This window comes from Phacochoerus africanus, unplaced genomic scaffold (assembly GCF_016906955.1).
Source record: "Phacochoerus africanus isolate WHEZ1 unplaced genomic scaffold, ROS_Pafr_v1 Scaffold_22, whole genome shotgun sequence".
In the NCBI taxonomy this organism is placed as follows: domain Eukaryota; kingdom Metazoa; phylum Chordata; class Mammalia; order Artiodactyla; family Suidae; genus Phacochoerus; species Phacochoerus africanus.
Genome location: NW_025927394.1, coordinates 44,139 through 61,111, shown reverse-complemented (window position 1 = coordinate 61,111; position 16,973 = coordinate 44,139). Strand labels below are relative to the sequence as shown.

The 16,973-nt window shown below is 53.5% G+C and overlaps 4 long non-coding RNA genes across 7 annotated transcripts; all 4 read left to right on the top strand.

Moving 5' to 3' along the window:
* Positions 1-484: 484 nt before the first annotated feature.
* On the top strand, positions 485-1,333 carry LOC125119266 (uncharacterized). Its single transcript, XR_007133055.1, has 3 exons — positions 485-538; positions 810-1,037; positions 1,295-1,333. It is a non-coding gene; the product is annotated as an uncharacterized LOC125119266 (long non-coding RNA).
* Positions 1,334-3,933: 2,600 nt separating this feature from the next.
* On the top strand, positions 3,934-5,262 carry LOC125119269 (uncharacterized). The gene is made up of 4 exons (XR_007133061.1): positions 3,934-3,976; positions 4,235-4,366; positions 4,638-4,865; positions 5,122-5,262. It is a non-coding gene; the product is annotated as an uncharacterized LOC125119269 (long non-coding RNA).
* A 990-nt stretch (positions 5,263-6,252) lies between these two features.
* On the top strand, positions 6,253-9,080 carry LOC125119268 (uncharacterized). Of its 2 annotated transcripts, XR_007133060.1 has the most exons (5): positions 6,253-7,382; positions 7,714-7,799; positions 8,053-8,184; positions 8,456-8,683; positions 8,940-9,080. It is a non-coding gene; the product is annotated as an uncharacterized LOC125119268 (long non-coding RNA). The 2 variants fall into 2 exon arrangements; XR_007133059.1 differs by lacking the exon at positions 6,253-7,382 and having other exon boundaries at positions 7,664-7,799.
* A 65-nt stretch (positions 9,081-9,145) lies between these two features.
* LOC125119267 (uncharacterized) lies at positions 9,146-16,717 on the top strand. 3 transcript variants are annotated; one of them, XR_007133058.1, is made up of 9 exons: positions 9,146-9,511; positions 11,534-11,619; positions 11,873-12,004; positions 12,276-12,503; positions 12,760-13,331; positions 15,351-15,436; positions 15,690-15,821; positions 16,093-16,320; positions 16,577-16,717. It is a non-coding gene; the product is annotated as an uncharacterized LOC125119267 (long non-coding RNA). The 3 variants fall into 3 exon arrangements; XR_007133057.1 differs by lacking the exon at positions 9,146-9,511 and adding an exon at positions 10,772-11,201; XR_007133056.1 differs by lacking the exon at positions 9,146-9,511 and having other exon boundaries at positions 10,772-11,619.
* Positions 16,718-16,973: the final 256 nt, after the last annotated feature.

Sequence of the window (16,973 nt, the reverse complement as noted above, 5' to 3'; positions counted from 1 at the left end):
CTAAAGCAACCATTTTCCTCTCATAGTCAGCAAAGGTGCTCAACTCCTCCCAATCCTTCCCCTCTAGGTCATTGAGCTGAACCCACTCCAAGTCATGTGATCAGATTTCAATGAGTCAGCCTCCCCATCTTCATTTCTGTCACTCGGGTCGAGGTAAGATTTTCACCATCAGGGGTGAATGAGAGGAGGGAGGGAAGAAGCTCAGATGGAAGGAAAAGAAGGAAACTTACAGAAAACCTTCACGAGATGAGTCTATGGGATGGATGAACCTTCTGAACAGGGAAATGCTGCTTTTGCACCCTCCATTCACGGCCACCCACCCAGCTGCTCAGAGGCCACACACTGTGCAAGCCTGTTCTGGGAGCGCCGAAAGCCCAGCATTCCATCCCACACCCTTTTGTCTCAGATGCAGCCTCTGCAGAATCCAAAGGCAGTCAGAACTCTTCACGGACTGTCCAGTCACCTGGACCTCAGGCTACCTGGCCTGTCAGAAAGTGACCCGCAGATGGGAAGAGCAGGACAAGGTCCTCCCTATCAGGTGAGCTAATTTAGACCCAAGAGTCAAAGGAGACCTGTAACCCGGCCCTCTTCACAGGGCATGACCGTGGCCGATCCACCACCCCCAAGTCAAACTCCACCTCTGGGCTGGGATAGGCCGATGCCGAACATCCGCTGGGCTCTGTTGCCCTCTGGTGGCCAATCTCTTGCATGACACCTCAAAGCCCTTCCTCCTGCCTCTGAAACAAGTCCAGGGGGCTGCCCTGGCCTTGTACACCTCAGAGCCAATGTAAATCATCCTTTCCCTCTAGGAACAATGGTTTCAGCTCTCCTAGGAAAACACCGTGCATTCCTGGCTCTGGAAAACTGCATGCCAAATTTTCTGACCAACTGCTTGTGGGTTGAGAGTTCTCCTTTGGGAGAACCCCAAAGTCAGCCAGACGCCTGACTGCCAGTCCCAGGGTGTGGGCTTTGGTCTGCCTGAGCTGACTGCAAGTGACCCAGATGCGTTGAAGGTGGAACCATTTCCCTTTTACCTGGTGAGCGAATTTTGACTGGAGAGTCAGGGGCGGCCTGTAACCTTCCCCTCCTCACCAGACACCCCTCCCCATCTCTGAGCCTGGAAGGGCCAACAGCAAGCAGTTGCTGGGCTTGCCCGGTGCTTCAGGGCCCTCTGGTGGCCATTTCCTCTAATGACAACCCAGAGCCCTCCCACTCCTGCCTCCCAAACCAACCCATGGGCTGCACTGGGCTCAGGGCACCTCAGAGCTGACGTAATTCCTTCCTTTCCTTCTAGGAACAACCAAGTGCCTTCCAGGATGGGGGTGTTTCCCCCCTCACAGTCACCCGTGGCTCTCACTCCTCCCTATCCCTTAGCATCCCTCTTAGTCTCTGAGCGAGCTGAACCCACTCCAAATCAAGTAACTGGGTTTACGCTAGATCAGCCTCCCCTCTTCATTTATGTGACCTGTCTTGAACTAAGATTTTTTTTTTTCCCCCCCTTGGGGTGAAGGAAAAGAGGGAGAGGCTCAGACGGAAGAAATAGAAGGATATTTTCAGAGAACCCTCAAGAGACAAGTTTTGGGAAATGTGCAACCTTCCCACCAAGGAACCTCTGCTTTTCCACTCACCATTCACGACCACCCACCCAGCTTTCCAGGTGCCAAACATGGTGCAGGCATGATCCTGGAGCACTGCGTGTCGAGTAGCCAAGCCAACTGCCTCTGGGTTCAGGTTTTCTGCCTCCGCAGAACCCAAAGGCAGTCACCACTCTTGCCAGCCTGCCCAACTGTCTGGACGTTAGGCCACCTGAGCTGTCTGAGAGCGCCCCACAGATGGGAAGGCAGAAGAACAGGGTCCTTCCTCTCAGGGGAGGTAACTATCCTGGGGAGTCGGTGGTGCTCTCTATCTTACCCCTGGCTCCCTAGGCATGTCCTGGGGGCTCCACCAGTCCCATCTTCAGCTCTGGCTCTGTGCTGGCACAAGTCAATCCCAAGCAGCCGCTGGGCGTTGCTGGTGCTCTGGCAACCATGCTAATAACCACGCAGAGTATCTCCTTTTGCCTCCTGACCAAACCCAGGGATGGACTGCACTAGGGTTGTGCACTTGACAGCTGATTTCCAACCTACTCTCCCTCTAATGAGAACTACATCCCACCTGACAGAGGGCAACATCTCTGTCTCTCAAAGTCTCCTATGGCACTGCTTCCTCCTTTTCCAACACCACTGCTCTACGTCCATCAGCTGATCCATCCCACTTCGTGTCAGGTCACCAGCTGGAAAGTCATCTGCTCACCGTAAAACACGTGATCGCCTCTTAGCAAATGCCCTTTCCCTGGAGATGAATGAGAGGAAGCACTGGTTCAGGGACGAAAATGAAAAGGCGCTCGGGGGTGCGGGGGGTGGGGGGGGGGAGAAATTTTGGAGCTATATCCCAGTGAGGAGCAGAGCCTGGACAGACAAAACACTAGTGCTTTTTCAGACACCACTCAGGTCCTCAAGCACTGGTTTCCTGATGCCATACATGAAACAGAAGGCTGATTTTGGAAAGTGCATGCTCAGGAATCAAGCCAAATAGTTTGTATTCAGGGTTATGATGCTGGAGAATCCAAAGGCAGTGAGACCCCAGGCAGCCTGCCAAACCGTTTAGTCTTAGCGCTCCACCAGCAAGCACTATGGAAATGACCCTTAGTTGTAAAGGAAGAACCGCGTACCCACTCTCAGGAGAGGAACTTTGGACCCGAGAGCCAGAAGCAACCTGTAACTCACCTTTCCTTGCTGGGCACATCCTCGGGGTCCCACCAGCACCATTTCCAACCCCAGCTCTAAGCCTGGGAGTGCCAAACTGCAGGTGGGCAGTGTCAGGGCTCCTTGTCCTCTAGCGACCGTTACCTCTACTGACAATTCAGATCCCATCCTCTGCCTCCCGATGGCAAACCGTTCTGTCTGCACTGCTCGTGACCATCTGTGAGCCTCATCTGGTCCTCCTTTCTTTCTCAGAAAACTCAAGGGCCTTACAGAGGGTGGTGTTTCTCTCTCAAAGTCTCCCATATCCTTCCCTGCTCCCTATCAGCAGCCCTTGAAGTCAATCAGCCAAATGCACTATGAGTCAGATAATTGGCTGTAAATTATCTCCCCTCTGTCCTCCTTTTAGCCCCCCTTTATCTTACGCGATCTGGCTTTAGACAAGATTTCCCCTCAGGGGTGCACAAAAGGAGGGAGAGGCTCCGATCAAAGAAAAATGTGGAATATTCAGAGAACACTCGAGAGAGACAGGTTTCTGGGATGGGCAGAGCCTGCCCTCCAAAGGACCCCTCTTTTGTACCCTCCCCTGATGACCACTGGCCCTGCCCTCCAGATGCCAAACATCGTGGAAGCCTGATTCTGGAAGACAAAATGCCCAGTCCTCAAACAAACTGCGTGTGCTTCAGAGTTCTGCCTCTGGAGGATCAAAAGGCAGTCTGAACCTCACATATCTGTCCTTTAAGGTGGGCTTTGGGCTAGCTGTGCCACTTGAAAGTGACCCAGATGTGGGAAGGTGGAACAAGTTTCCTTTCACCAGGTAAGCCAACTTGGCCTGGAGAGTCAGGTGTGACCTGTAAGCAACCCCTCCTGGCAGGACATCTCCTGGGGTAACCACATCTCGGAGCCTAGCCGTGCCAACACCAAGCAGCTGCTGTGCTTGGGTGGCACTTCAGCGCCCTCTGGCGACCATTCTCTCCAATGACAGCTCAGAGCACCTCCTCCTGCCTCCTGAACAGACCCCTGGATGGACTGACTGCCCTGGGCTTGTGCCCTGGGTAGTTGACTTAATCCCTCCTCTCATTCTAAAGCAACCATTTTCCTCTCATAGTCAGCAAAGGTGCTCAACTCCTCCCAATCCTTCCCCTCTAGGTCATTGAGCTGAACCCACTCCAAGTCATGTGATCAGATTTCAATGAGTCAGCCTCCCCATCTTCACTTCTGTCACTCGGGTCGAGGTAAGATTTTCACCATCAGGGGTGAATGAGAGGGAGGGAGGGAGGGAAGAAGCTCAGATGGAAGGAAAAGAAGGAAACTTACAGAAAACCTTCACGAGATGAGTCTATGGGATGGATGAACCTTCTGAACAGGGAAATGCTGCTTTTGCACCCTCCATTCACGGCCACCCACCCAGCTGCTCAGAGGCCACACACTGTGCAAGCCTGTTCTGGGAGCGCCGAAAGCCCAGCATTCCATCCCACACCCTTTTGTCTCAGATGCAGCCTCTGCAGAATCCAAAGGCAGTCAGAACTCTTCACGGACTGTCCAGTCACCTGGACCTCAGGCTACCTGAGCTGTCAGAAAGTGACCCGCAGATGGGAAGAGCAGGACAAGGTCCTCCCTATCAGGTGAGCTAATTTAGACCCAAGAGTCAAAGGAGACCTGTAACCCGGCCCTCTTCACAGGGCATGACCGTGGCCGATCCACCACCCCCAAGTCAAACTCCACCTCTGGGCTGGGATAGGCCGATGCCGAACATCCGCTGGGCTCTGTTGCCCTCTGGTGGCCAATCTCTTGCATGACAACTCAAAGCCCTTCCTCCTGCCTCTGAAACAAGTCCAGGGGGCTGCCCTGGCCTTGTACACCTCAGAGCCAATGTAAATCATCCTTTCCCTCTAGGAACAATGGTTTCAGCTCTCCTAGGAAAACACCGTGCATTCCTGGCTCTGGAAAACTGCATGCCAAATTTTCTGACCAACTACTTGTGGGTTGAGAGTTCTCCTTTGGGAGAACCCCAAAGTCAGCCAGACGCCTGACTGCCAGTCCCAGGGTGTGGGCTTTGGTCTGCCTGAGCTGACTGCAAGTGACCCAGATGCGTTGAAGGTGGAACCATTTCCCTTTTACCTGGTGAGCGAATTTTGACTGGAGAGTCAGGGGCGGCCTGTAACCTTCCCCTCCTCACCAGACACCCCTCCCCATCTCTGAGCCTGGAAGGGCCAACAGCAAGCAGTTGCTGGGCTTGCCCGGTGCTTCAGGGCCCTCTGGTGGCCATTTCCTCTAATGACAACCCAGAGCCCTCCCACTCCTGCCTCCCAAACCAACCCATGGGCTGCACTGGGCTCGGGCACCTCAGAGCTGACGTAATTCCTTCCTTTCCTTCTAGGAACAACCAAGTGCCTTCCAGGATGGGGGTGTTTCCCCCTCACAGTCACCCGTGGCTCTCACTCCTCCCTATCCCTTAGCATCCCTCTTAGTCTCTGAGCGAGCTGAACCCACTCCAAATCAAGTAACTGGGTTTACGCTAGATCAGCCTCCCCTCTTCATTTATGTGACCTGTCTTGAACTAAGATTTTTTTTTTTCCCCCCCTTGGGGTGAAGGAAAAGAGGGAGAGGCTCAGACGGAAGAAATAGAAGGATATTTTCAGAGAACCCTCAAGAGACAAGTTTTGGGAAATGTGCAACCTTCCCACCAAGGAACCTCTGCTTTTCCACTCACCATTCACGACCACCCACCCAGCTTTCCAGATGCCAAACATGGTGCAGGCATGATCCTGGAGCACTGCGTGTCGAGTAGCCAAGCCAACTGCCTCTGGGTTCAGTTTTCTGCCTCCGCAGAACCCAAAGGCAGTCACCACTCTTGCCAGCCTGCCCAACTGTCTGGACGTTAGGCCACCTGAGCTGTCTGAGAGCGCCCCACAGATGGGAAGGCAGAAGAACAGGGTCCTTCCTCTCAGGGGAGGTAACTATCCTGGGGAGTCGGTGGTGCTCTCTATCTTACCCCTGGCTCCCTAGGCATGTCCTGGGGGCTCCACCAGTCCCATCTTCAGCTCTGGCTCTGTGCTGGCACAAGTCAATCCCAAGCAGCCGCTGGGCGTTGCTGGTGCTCTGGCAACCATGCTAATAACCACGCAGAGTATCTCCTTTTGCCTCCTGACCAAACCCAGGGATGGACTGCACTAGGGTTGTGCACTTGACAGCTGATTTCCAACCTACTCTCCCTCTAATGAGAACTACATCCCACCTGACAGAGGGCAACATCTCTGTCTCTCAAAGTCTCCTATGGCACTGCTTCCTCCTTTTCCAACACCACTGCTCTACGTCCATCAGCTGATCCATCCCACTTCGTGTCAGGTCACCAGCTGGAAAGTCATCTGCTCACCGTAAAACACGTGATCGCCTCTTAGCAAATGCCCTTTCCCTGGAGATGAATGAGAGGAAGCACTGGTTCAGGGACGACAATGAAAAGGCGCTCGGGGGTGCGGGGGGTGGGGGGGGGAGAAATTTTGGAGCTATATCCCAGTGAGGAGCAGAGCCTGGGCAGACAAAACACTAGTGCTTTTTCAGACACCACTCAGGTCCTCAAGCACTGGTTTCCTGATGCCATACATGAAACAGAAGGCTGATTTTGGAAACTGCATGCTCAGGAATCAAGCCAAATAGTTTGCATTCAGGGTTATGATGCTGGAGAATCCAAAGGCAGTGAGACCCCAGGCAGCCTGCCAAACCGTTTAGTCTTAGCGCTCCACCAGCAAGCACTATGGAAATGACCCTTAGTTGTAAAGGAAGAACCGCGTACCCACTCTCAGGAGAGGAACTTTGGACCCGAGAGCCAGAAGCAACCTGTAACTCACCTTTCCTTGCTGGGCACATCCTCGGGGTTCCACCAGCACCATTTCCAACCCCAGCTCTAAGCCTGGGAGTGCCAAACTGCAGGTGGGCAGTGTCAGGGCTCCTTGTCCTCTAGCGACCGTTACCTCTACTGACAACTCAGATCCCATCCTCTGCCTCCCGATGGCAAACCGTTCTGTCTGCACTGCTCGTGACCATCTGTGAGCCTCATCTGGTCCTCCTTTCTTTCTCAGAAAACTCAAGGGCCTTACAGAGGGTGGTGTTTCTCTCTCAAAGTCTCCCATATCCTTCCCTGCTCCCTATCAGCAGCCCTTGAAGTCAATCAGCCAAATGCACTATGAGTCAGATAATTGGCTGTAAATTATCTCCCCGCTGTCCTCCTTTTAGCCCCCCTTTATCTTACGCGATCTGGCTTTAGACAAGATTTCCCCTCAGGGGTGCACAAAAGGAGGGAGAGGCTCCGATCAAAGAAAAATGTGGAATATTCAGAGAACACTCGAGAGAGACAGGTTTCTGGGATGGGCAGAGCCTGCCCTCCAAAGGACCCCTCTTTTGTACCCTCCCCTGATGACCACTGGCCCTGCCCTCCAGATGCCAAACATCGTGGAAGCCTGATTCTGGAAGACAAAATGCCCAGTCCTCAAACAAACTGCGTGTGCTTCAGAGTTCTGCCTCCGGAGGATCAAAAGGCAGTCTGAACCTCACATATCTGTCCTTTAAGGTGGGCTTTGGGCTAGCTGTGCCACTTGAAAGTGACCCAGATGTGGGAAGGTGGAACAAGTTTCCTTTCACCAGGTAAGCCAACTTGGCCTGGAGAGTCAGGTGTGACCTGTAAGCAACCCCTCCTGGCAGGACATCTCCTGGGGTAACCACATCTCGGAGCCTAGCCGTGCCAACACCAAGCAGCTGCTGTGCTTGGGTGGCACTTCAGCGCCCTCTGGCGACCATTCCCTCCAATGACAGCTCAGAGCACCTCCTCCTGCCTCCTGAACAGACCCCTGGATGGACTGACTGCCCTGGGCTTGTGCCCTGGGTAGTTGACTTAATCCCTCCTCTCATTCTAAGCAACCATTTTCCTCTCATAGTCAGCAAAGCTGCTCAACTCCTCCCAATCCTTCCCCTCTAGGTCATTGAGCTGAACCCACTCCAAGTCATGTGATCAGATTTCAATGAGTCAGCCTCCCCATCTTCATTTCTGTCACTCGGGTCGAGGTAAGATTTTCACCATCAGGGGTGAATGAGAGGAGGGAGGGAAGAAGCTCAGATGGAAGGAAAAGAAGGAAACTTACAGAAAACCTTCACGAGATGAGTCTATGGGATGGATGAACCTTCTGAACAGGGAAATGCTGCTTTTGCACCCTCCATTCACGGCCACCCACCCAGCTGCTCAGAGGCCACACACTGTGCAAGCCTGTTCTGGGAGCGCCGAAAGCCCAGCATTCCATCCCACACCCTTTTGTCTCAGATGCAGCCTCTGCAGAATCCAAAGGCAGTCAGATCTCTTCACGGACTGTCCAGTCACCTGGACCTCAGGCTACCTGAGCTGTCAGAAAGTGACCCGCAGATGGGAAGAGCAGGACAAGGTCCTCCCTATCAGGTGAGCTAATTTAGACCCAAGAGTCAAAGGAGACCTGTAACCCGGCCCTCTTCACAGGGCATGACCGTGGCTGATCCACCACCCCCAAGTCAAACTCCACCTCTGGGCTGGGATAGGCCGATGCCGAACATCCGCTGGGCTCTGTTGCCCTCTGGTGGCCAATCTCTTGCATGACAACTCAAAGCCCTTCCTCCTGCCTCTGAAACAAGTCCAGGGGGCTGCCCTGGCCTTGTACACCTCAGAGCCAATGTAAATCATCCTTTCCCTCTAGGAACAATGGTTTCAGCTCTCCTAGGCAAACACCGTGCATTCCTGGCTCTGGAAAACTGCATGCCAAATTTTCTGACCAACTACTTGTGGGTTGAGAGTTCTCCTTTGGGAGAACCCCAAAGTCAGCCAGACGCCTGACTGCCAGTCCCAGGGTGTGGGCTTTGGTCTGCCTGAGCTGACTGCAAGTGACCCAGATGCGTTGAAGGTGGAACCATTTCCCTTTTACCTGGTGAGCGAATTTTGACTGGAGAGTCAGGGGCGGCCTGTAACCTTCCCCTCCTCACCAGACACCCCTCCCCATCTCTGAGCCTGGAAGGGCCAACAGCAAGCAGTTGCTGGGCTTGCCCGGTGCTTCAGGGCCCTCTGGTGGCCATTTCCTCTAATAACAACCCAGAGCCCTCCCACTCCTGCCTCCCAAACCAACCCATGGGCTGCACTGGGCTCAGGCACCTCAGAGCTGACGTAATTCCTTCCTTTCCTTCTAGGAACAACCAAGTGCCTTCCAGGATGGGGGTGTTTCCCCCTCACAGTCACCCGTGGCTCTCACTCCTCCCTATCCCTTAGCATCCCTCTTAGTCTCTGAGCGAGCTGAACCCACTCCAAATCAAGTAACTGGGTTTACGCTAGATCAGCCTCCCCTCTTCATTTATGTGACCTGTCTTGAACTAAGATTTTTTTTTTTTCCCCCCCTTGGGGTGAAGGAAAAGAGGGAGAGGCTCAGACGGAAGAAATAGAAGGATATTTTCAGAGAACCCTCAAGAGACAAGTTTTGGGAAATGTGCAACCTTCCCACCAAGGAACCTCTGCTTTTCCACTCACCATTCACGACCACCCACCCAGCTTTCCAGATGCCAAACATGGTGCAGGCATGATCCTGGAGCACTGCGTGTCGAGTAGCCAAGCCAACTGCCTCTGGGTTCAGTTTTCTGCCTCCGCAGAACCCAAAGGCAGTCACCACTCTTGCCAGCCTGCCCAACTGTCTGGACGTTAGGCCACCTGAGCTGTCTGAGAGCGCCCCACAGATGGGAAGGCAGAAGAACAGGGTCCTTCCTCTCAGGTGAGGTAACTATCCTGGGGAGTCGGTGGTGCTCTCTATCTTACCCCTGGCTCCCTAGGCATGTCCTGGGGGCTCCACCAGTCCCATCTTCAGCTCTGGCTCTGTGCTGGCACAAGTCAATCCCAAGCAGCCGCTGGGCGTTGCTGGTGCTCTGGCAACCATGCTAATAACCACGCAGAGTATTTCCTTTTGCCTCCTGACCAAACCCAGGGATGGACTGCACTAGGGTTGTGCACTTGACAGCTGATTTCCAACCTACTCTCCCTCTAATGAGAACTACATCCCACCTGACAGAGGGCAACATCTCTGTCTCTCAAAGTCTCCTATGGCACTGCTTCCTCCTTTTCCAACACCACTGCTCTACGTCCATCAGCTGATCCATCCCACCTCGTGTCAGGTCACCAGCTGGAAAGTCATCTGCTCACCGTAAAACACGTGATCGCCTCTTAGCAAATGCCCTTTCCCTGGAGATGAATGAGAGGAAGCACTGGTTCAGGGACGACAATGAAAAGGCGCTCGGGGGTGCGGGGGGTGGGGGGGGGAGAAATTTTGGAGCTATATCCCAGTGAGGAGCAGAGCCTGGGCAGACAAAACACTAGTGCTTTTTCAGACACCACTCAGGTCCTCAAGCACTGGTTTCCTGATGCCATACATGAAACAGAAGGCTGATTTTGGAAACTGCATGCTCAGGAATCAAGCCAAATAGTTTGCATTCAGGGTTATGATGCTGGAGAATCCAAAGGCAGTGAGACCCCAGGCAGCCTGCCAAACCGTTTAGTCTTAGCGCTCCACCAGCAAGCACTATGGAAATGACCCTTAGTTGTAAAGGAAGAACCGCGTACCCACTCTCAGGAGAGGAACTTTGGACCCGAGAGCCAGAAGCAACCTGTAACTCACCTTTCCTTGCTGGGCACATCCTCGGGGTCCCACCAGCACCATTTCCAACCCCAGCTCTAAGCCTGGGAGTGCCAAACTGCAGGTGGGCAGTGTCAGGGCTCCTTGTCCTCTAGCGACCGTTACCTCTACTGACAATTCAGATCCCATCCTCTGCCTCCCGATGGCAAACCGTTCTGTCTGCACTGCTCGTGACCATCTGTGAGCCTCATCTGGTCCTCCTTTCTTTCTCAGAAAACTCAAGGGCCTTACAGAGGGTGGTGTTTCTCTCTCAAAGTCTCCCATATCCTTCCCTGCTCCCTATCAGCAGCCCTTGAAGTCAATCAGCCAAAGGCACTATGAGTCAGATAATTGGCTGTAAATTATCTCCCCTCTGTCCTCCTTTTAGCCCCCCTTTATCTTACGCGATCTGGCTTTAGACAAGATTTCCCCTCAGGGGTGCACAAAAGGAGGGAGAGGCTCCGATCAAAGAAAAATGTGGAATATTCAGAGAACACTCGAGAGAGACAGGTTTCTGGGATGGGCAGAGCCTGCCCTCCAAAGGACCCCTCTTTTATACCCTCCACTGATGACCACTGGCCCTGCCCTCCAGATGCCAAACATCGTGGAAGCCTGATTCTGGAAGACAAAATGCCCAGTCCTCAAACAAACTGCGTGTGCTTCAGAGTTCTGCCTCTGGAGGATCAAAAGGCAGTCTGAACCTCACATATCTGTCCTTTAAGGTGGGCTTTGGGCTAGCTGTGCCACTTGAAAGTGACCCAGATGTGGGAAGGTGGAACAAGTTTCCTTTCACCAGGTAAGCCAACTTGGCCTGGAGAGTCAGGTGTGACCTGTAAGCAACCCCTCCTGGCAGGACATCTCCTGGGGTAACCACATCTCGGAGCCTAGCCGTGCCAACACCAAGCAGCTGCTGTGCTTGGGTGGCACTTCAGCGCCCTCTGGCGACCATTCTCTCCAATGACAGCTCAGAGCACCTCCTCCTGCCTCCTGAACAGACCCCTGGATGGACTGACTGCCCTGGGCTTGTGCCCTGGGTAGTTGACTTAATCCCTCCTCTCATTCTAAAGCAACCATTTTCCTCTCATAGTCAGCAAAGCTGCTCAACTCCTCCCAATCCTTCCCCTCTAGGTCATTGAGCTGAACCCACTCCAAGTCATGTGATCAGATTTCAATGAGTCAGCCTCCCCATCTTCATTTCTGTCACTCGGGTCGAGGTAAGATTTTCACCATCAGGGGTGAATGAGAGGAGGGAGGGAAGAAGCTCAGATGGAAGGAAAAGAAGGAAACTTACAGAAAACCTTCACGAGATGAGTCTATGGGATGGATGAACCTTCTGAACAGGGAAATGCTGCTTTTGCACCCTCCATTCACGGCCACCCACCCAGCTGCTCAGAGGCCACACACTGTGCAAGCCTGTTCTGGGAGCGCCGAAAGCCCAGCATTCCATCCCACACCCTTTTGTCTCAGATGCAGCCTCTGCAGAATCCAAAGGCAGTCAGAACTCTTCACGGACTGTCCAGTCACCTGGACCTCAGGCTACCTGAGCTGTCAGAAAGTGACCCGCAGATGGGAAGAGCAGGACAAGGTCCTCCCTATCAGGTGAGCTAATTTAGACCCAAGAGTCAAAGGAGACCTGTAACCCGGCCCTCTTCACAGGGCATGACCGTGGCTGATCCACCACCCCCAAGTCAAACTCCACCTCTGGGCTGGGATAGGCCGATGCCGAACATCCGCTGGGCTCTGTTGCCCTCTGGTGGCCAATCTCTTGCATGACAACTCAAAGCCCTTCCTCCTGCCTCTGAAACAAGTCCAGGGGGCTGCCCTGGCCTTGTACACCTCAGAGCCAATGTAAATCATCCTTTCCCTCTAGGAACAATGGTTTCAGCTCTCCTAGGAAAACACCGTGCATTCCTGGCTCTGGAAAACTGCATGCCAAATTTTCTGACCAACTGCTTGTGGGTTGAGAGTTCTCCTTTGGGAGAACCCCAAAGTCAGCCAGACGCCTGACTGCCAGTCCCAGGGTGTGGGCTTTGGTCTGCCTGAGCTGACTGCAAGTGACCCAGATGCGTTGAAGGTGGAACCATTTCCCTTTTACCTGGTGAGCGAATTTTGACTGGAGAGTCAGGGGCGGCCTGTAACCTTCCCCTCCTCACCAGACACCCCTCCCCATCTCTGAGCCTGGAAGGGCCAACAGCAAGCAGTTGCTGGGCTTGCCCGGTGCTTCAGGGCCCTCTGGTGGCCATTTCCTCTAATGACAACCCAGAGCCCTCCCACTCCTGCCTCCCAAACCAACCCATGGGCTGCACTGGGCTCAGGCACCTCAGAGCTGACGTAATTCCTTCCTTTCCTTCTAGGAACAACCAAGTGCCTTCCAGGATGGGGGTGTTTCCCCCTCACAGTCACCCGTGGCTCTCACTCCTCCCTATCCCTTAGCATCCCTCTTAGTCTCTGAGCGAGCTGAACCCACTCCAAATCAAGTAACTGGGTTTACGCTAGATCAGCCTCCCCTCTTCATTTATGTGACCTGTCTTGAACTAAGATTTTTTTTTTTTTCCCCCCTTGGGGTGAAGGAAAAGAGGGAGAGGCTCAGACGGAAGAAATAGAAGGATATTTTCAGAGAACCCTCAAGAGACAAGTTTTGGGAAATGTGCAACCTTCCCACCAAGGAACCTCTGCTTTTCCACTCACCATTCACGACCACCCACCCAGCTTTCCAGATGCCAAACATGGTGCAGGCATGATCCTGGAGCACTGCGTGTCGAGTAGCCAAGCCAACTGCCTCTGGGTTCAGTTTTCTGCCTCCGCAGAACCCAAAGGCAGTCACCACTCTTGCCAGCCTGCCCAACTGTCTGGACGTTAGGCCACCTGAGCTGTCTGAGAGCGCCCCACAGATGGGAAGGCAGAAGAACAGGGTCCTTCCTCTCAGGTGAGGTAACTATCCTGGGGAGTCGGTGGTGCTCTCTATCTTACCCCTGGCTCCCTAGGCATGTCCTGGGGGCTCCACCAGTCCCATCTTCAGCTCTGGCTCTGTGCTGGCACAAGTCAATCCCAAGCAGCCGCTGGGCGTTGCTGGTGCTCTGGCAACCATGCTAATAACCACGCAGAGTATCTCCTTTTGCCTCCTGACCAAACCCAGGGATGGACTGCACTAGGGTTGTGCACTCGACAGCTGATTTCCAACCTACTCTCCCTCTAATGAGAACTACATCCCACCTGACAGAGGGCAACATCTCTGTCTCTCAAAGTCTCCTATGGCACTGCTTCCTCCTTTTCCAACACCACTGCTCTACGTCCATCAGCTGATCCATCCCACCTCGTGTCAGGTCACCAGCTGGAAAGTCATCTGCTCACCGTAAAACACGTGATCGCCTCTTAGCAAATGCCCTTTCCCTGGAGATGAATGAGAGGAAGCACTGGTTCAGGGACGACAATGAAAAGGCGCTCGGGGGTGCGGGGGGTGGGGGGGAGAAATTTTGGAGCTATATCCCAGTGAGGAGCAGAGCCTGGGCAGACAAAACACTAGTGCTTTTTCAGACACCACTCAGGTCCTCAAGCACTGGTTTCCTGATGCCATACATGAAACAGAAGGCTGATTTTGGAAACTGCATGCTCAGGAATCAAGCCAAATAGTTTGCATTCAGGGTTATGATGCTGGAGAATCCAAAGGCAGTGAGACCCCAGGCAGCCTGCCAAACCGTTTAGTCTTAGCGCTCCACCAGCAAGCACTATGGAAATGACCCTTAGTTGTAAAGGAAGAACCGCGTACCCACTCTCAGGAGAGGAACTTTGGACCCGAGAGCCAGAAGCAACCTGTAACTCACCTTTCCTTGCTGGGCACATCCTCGGGGTTCCACCAGCACCATTTCCAACCCCAGCTCTAAGCCTGGGAGTGCCAAACTGCAGGTGGGCAGTGTCAGGGCTCCTTGTCCTCTAGCGACCGTTACCTCTACTGACAACTCAGATCCCATCCTCTGCCTCCCGATGGCAAACCGTTCTGTCTGCACTGCTCGTGACCATCTGTGAGCCTCATCTGGTCCTCCTTTCTTTCTCAGAAAACTCAAGGGCCTTACAGAGGGTGGTGTTTCTCTCTCAAAGTCTCCCATATCCTTCCCTGCTCCCTATCAGCAGCCCTTGAAGTCAATCAGCCAAATGCACTATGAGTCAGATAATTGGCTGTAAATTATCTCCCCTCTGTCCTCCTTTTAGCCCCCCTTTATCTTACGCGATCTGGCTTTAGACAAGATTTCCCCTCAGGGGTGCACAAAAGGAGGGAGAGGCTCCGATCAAAGAAAATGTGGAATATTCAGAGAACACTCGAGAGAGACAGGTTTCTGGGATGGGCAGAGCCTGCCCTCCAAAGGACCCCTCTTTTGTACCCTCCCCTGATGACCACTGGCCCTGCCCTCCAGATGCCAAACATCGTGGAAGCCTGATTCTGGAAGACAAAATGCCCAGTCCTCAAACAAACTGCGTGTGCTTCAGAGTTCTGCCTCCGGAGGATCAAAAGGCAGTCTGAACCTCACATATCTGTCCTTTAAGGTGGGCTTTGGGCTAGCTGTGCCACTTGAAAGTGACCCAGATGTGGGAAGGTGGAACAAGTTTCCTTTCACCAGGTAAGCCAACTTGGCCTGGAGAGTCAGGTGTGACCTGTAAGCAACCCCTCCTGGCAGGACATCTCCTGGGGTAACCACATCTCGGAGCCTAGCCGTGCCAACACCAAGCAGCTGCTGTGCTTGGGTGGCACTTCAGCGCCCTCTGGCGACCATTCCCTCCAATGACAGCTCAGAGCACCTCCTCCTGCCTCCTGAACAGACCCCTGGATGGACTGACTGCCCTGGGCTTGTGCCCTGGGTAGTTGACTTAATCCCTCCTCTCATTCTAAAGCAACCATTTTCCTCTCATAGTCAGCAAAGCTGCTCAACTCCTCCCAATCCTTCCCCTCTAGGTCATTGAGCTGAACCCACTCCAAGTCATGTGATCAGATTTCAATGAGTCAGCCTCCCCATCTTCATTTCTGTCACTCGGGTCGAGGTAAGATTTTCACCATCAGGGGTGAATGAGAGGAGGGAGGGAAGAAGCTCAGATGGAAGGAAAAGAAGGAAACTTACAGAAAACCTTCACGAGATGAGTCTATGGGATGGATGAACCTTCTGAACAGGGAAATGCTGCTTTTGCACCCTCCATTCACGGCCACCCACCCAGCTGCTCAGAGGCCACACACTGTGCAAGCCTGTTCTGGGAGCGCCGAAAGCCCAGCATTCCATCCCACACCCTTTTGTCTCAGATGCAGCCTCTGCAGAATCCAAAGGCAGTCAGAACTCTTCACGGACTGTCCAGTCACCTGGACCTCAGGCTACCTGAGCTGTCAGAAAGTGACCCGCAGATGGGAAGAGCAGGACAAGGTCCTCCCTATCAGGTGAGCTAATTTAGACCCAAGAGTCAAAGGAGACCTGTAACCCGGCCCTCTTCACAGGGCATGACCGTGGCTGATCCACCACCCCCAAGTCAAACTCCACCTCTGGGCTGGGATAGGCCGATGCCGAACATCCGCTGGGCTCTGTTGCCCTCTGGTGGCCAATCTCTTGCATGACACCTCAAAGCCCTTCCTCCTGCCTCTGAAACAAGTCCAGGGGGCTGCCCTGGCCTTGTACACCTCAGAGCCAATGTAAATCATCCTTTCCCTCTAGGAACAATGGTTTCAGCTCTCCTAGGAAAACACCGTGCATTCCTGGCTCTGGAAAACTGCATGCCAAATTTTCTGACCAACTGCTTGTGGGTTGAGAGTTCTCCTTTGGGAGAACCCCAAAGTCAGCCAGACGCCTGACTGCCAGTCCCAGGGTGTGGGCTTTGGTCTGCCTGAGCTGACTGCAAGTGACCCAGATGCGTTGAAGGTGGAACCATTTCCCTTTTACCTGGTGAGCGAATTTTGACTGGAGAGTCAAGGGCGGCCTGTAACCTTCCCCTCCTCACCAGACACCCCTCCCCATCTCTGAGCCTGGAAGGGCCAACAGCAAGCAGTTGCTGGGCTTGCCCGGTGCTTCAGGGCCCTCTGGTGGCCATTTCCTCTAATGACAACCCAGAGCCCTCCCACTCCTGCCTCCCAAACCAACCCATGGGCTGCACTGGGCTCAGGCACCTCAGAGCTGACGTAATTCCTTCCTTTCCTTCTAGGAACAACCAAGTGCCTTCCAGGATGGGGGTGTTTCCCCCTCACAGTCACCCGTGGCTCTCACTCCTCCCTATCCCTTAGCATCCCTCTTAGTCTCTGAGCGAGCTGAACCCACTCCAAATCAAGTAACTGGGTTTACGCTAGATCAGCCTCCCCTCTTCATTTATGTGACCTGTCTTGAACTAAGATTTTTTTTTTTCCCCCCTTGGGGTGAAGGAAAAGAGGGAGAGGCTCAGACGGAAGAAATAGAAGGATATTTTCAGAGAACCCTCAAGAGACAAGTTTTGGGAAATGTGCAACCTTCCCACCAAGGAACCTCTGCTTTTCCACTCACCATTCACGACCACCCACCCAGCTTTCCAGATGCCAAACATGGTGCAGGCATGATCCTGGAGCACT